A 2954-nucleotide genomic window follows, 5' to 3' on the forward strand; every position below is an offset into this window, starting at 1 on the left:
GATGAAGACGCTTTGAAACATATGGCTAATGACTTTTATCATACTCTTTTTTCAGAGAATGGTAATGCTTCGCAGTGGTATCAAACAAAAATTTCGTATCCAAGGTTGAGTGAGTCTGAAGTGCAGCAAAATCGCTGTGATATTGAAGATGAGGAGATTAAGCGAGCAGTCTTCAACATGAGTCCGTGGAAAGCACCAGGACCAGATGGTTTCCCTGCTGGATTCTATCAAAAGTCTTGGAATACAGTTGGAAGGAGTGTTTGTGATTTTGTCAAGAAGGTGTGGCATAACCCCCAGCTGCTTAACGAGGTCAACTACACAGATATATGTTTAATTCCAAAAGTGGAACACCCGGAGAATATTCAACAATTCAGGCCTATTTCTCTATGTAACACTTTATACAAGATTGTGAGTAAAGTTTTGACTAATAGAATCAAAGATACTATCCCAAGAGTAGTCTCTCCCCATCAGACAGGCTTTATACCAGGAAGGAGTATCCATGAAAACATTGTTGTTGCGCAGGAAATGGCCCACAGTATGACTAAAATGAATGGGAAGGTGGGTTATTTTGCCATCAAAGTTGATTTGTCGAAGGCCTATGATAGGCTCAATTGGGATTTCATTTATCATATTCTTTTGGAGGTGGGATATCCATCAGAGTGGATTGAGGTGGTTAGGATGGCAGTTACCAGTGTTCGCACGAACGTTAAATGGAATGGCGTTAGAGCAGACTATTTCCACCCTCAACGTGGCATAAGACAAGGTGACCCTATTTCACCTTATTTGTTTGTTCTTTGCATGGATAAACTCTCTCATTTAATTTCTCAAGGCGTTCAAGACGGGGAGTGGAAGCCAATGCGTGCGGGTAGAAATGGGCCTCTTATATCCCATTTAATGTTTGCAGATGACTTGATTCTATTTGCTGAAGCAAAAATGGACCAAATAGATGTTGTGCTAAAAATAGTTGGTCAATTTTGTCAAATGTCGGGTCAACAAATTTCACATGAGAAGACAAGCATTATGTTTTCTAGGAATGTAAGCCTGCACGTGAGGGAAGCGTTGGTTCGACGGTCGGGGTTTAATGAAGCTCTTTCTTTGGGGAAATATCTTGGCGTTCCTCCTGTTGGTAGAGCACCCAAACGGTCTGACTACAATTATTTGATCAACCAAGTAAAAAACAAGCTATCAAATTGGAAGGCTAAGCAATTGTCTTTTGCAGGTAGAGTCACTTTGTCAAAAGCTGTTATTGAAGCAATTCCAATTTATCCCATGATGACTACGACTATTCCTAAAGCTTGTCTTCATGAGATCCAAAAAATTCAGAGAGGCTTTATATGGGGAGAAGAGAATGGAGGCAGGAAATACCATGCGGTTAATTGGGAAAATGTTACTAAACCTAAAGTTCTTGGTGGTTTGGGTATCCGCCGCCTTGTTCACATGAATAAGGCTTGTCTCATGAAATTAGCTTGGGCTATTAGAAGCGGTGAGACAGCTATGTGGATTGATGTGATAAGAGGAAAATATAGTAGAGGTAATCCTTCCTTTGATCAAGTTGTTTCCAAAACGCATGACTCTAGCTTATGGAAAAACTTGGTTAATATTTGGGGTAATTTCGACATATATGAGTTTTGGTCGCTTGGTAAAGGGAATATGGTGAGAGCTTGGGAAGACAAATGGCTCTTTCAAGGAAAATCCATCCAAGACTTTGGCCTTGTGGTACCTGATAATTTGCAAAATATGATGGTTAGCGATCTTGTTGATGTTAATGGAAGCTGGAGACTTGATATTTTGGACACATGGCTGCCACCCAACATCATTAGTAAACTAATTGCTGTTATGCCTCCTAGCATGGATAGCGATGATGATCGTAGAGCGTGGAGTGGTACACCATCGGGTAAATTTTCCATTGCCTCTGCTTACATGATGTTATGTCAATTTAATGAAGATGAAAGGCATGCGGATTGGCAACATATATGGAAAATTAAAGTGCCTGAGCGAGTTAGATGCTTTGTTTGGCTCATTCGACATGATCGTTTAATAACTAATTTTCGGAAGAGCAAAATGCATATTGGAGAGCCTTGGTGCTGCCATTGTGTGGATGTTGTTGAGAATACAATGCATGTTTTAAGGGACTGCCCCTTAGCAAAGAGTGTGTGGTGTAACTTATTAAACAACAAGGCTAGGGAGCTTTTCTTTACTACTGCGATTGACGATTGGATAACTCTGAATTTGCATCAGCAGCTCGGCCGAGATAACACCATAAACTGGGCAAGCGTGTGGGCTGCGAGTTGCTACTTTTTATGGATATGGCGCAACAGGGATGTTCATGGTGGCTCTCGACTGAGGCCGTTCCAACCATGGAGTTATATATCGAATTGGGTTTTACAATACAAGCAAGCGGATGTCAGTGGCATTGTGACGGCTGAACGACAGAGAGTAGAGATTGCCATTGCTTGGCAATGTCCTGAGGAAGGCTGGGTTAGTTTGAATACGGATGGAGCTAGTAGAGGAGATGTAACAGCAGGGTGTGGTGGATTAATTAGGAATTCAGAAGGGCAATGGCTAGGTGGTTTTTCCAGAAACTTGGGCCGTTGTAGTGCTTATCTCGCAGAACTTTGGGGTGTTTATGATGGTCTCTGGCTTGCCCGTCATATTGGGGTAACAAAGGTTAAAGTGCATGTTGATTCGCGTGTTGTAGTTCAGACTCTCAATAGCAATAATGGTGGGAGTGTTGTTGGATGGCGTCTGGTCCAGGAGATCCGTCGCTTGCTTGCATTGAATTGGGAGATTAAGGTGTGTCACTCTTATCGTGAGGCGAATGCGTGTGCGGACGCCCTTGCTAATATGGGTTGTGACCATGGTCCGGGTCGCCGTTTATATGATAGCTGCCCTTCCAGGTTGAGTTTGTTAATGTTAGCTGATATCATGGGGATGACTACCCCTAGGTTCATTGC

The sequence above is a fragment of the Trifolium pratense genome, linkage group LG2 (assembly GCF_020283565.1).
Source record: "Trifolium pratense cultivar HEN17-A07 linkage group LG2, ARS_RC_1.1, whole genome shotgun sequence".
Lineage (NCBI taxonomy): Eukaryota > Viridiplantae > Streptophyta > Magnoliopsida > Fabales > Fabaceae > Trifolium > Trifolium pratense.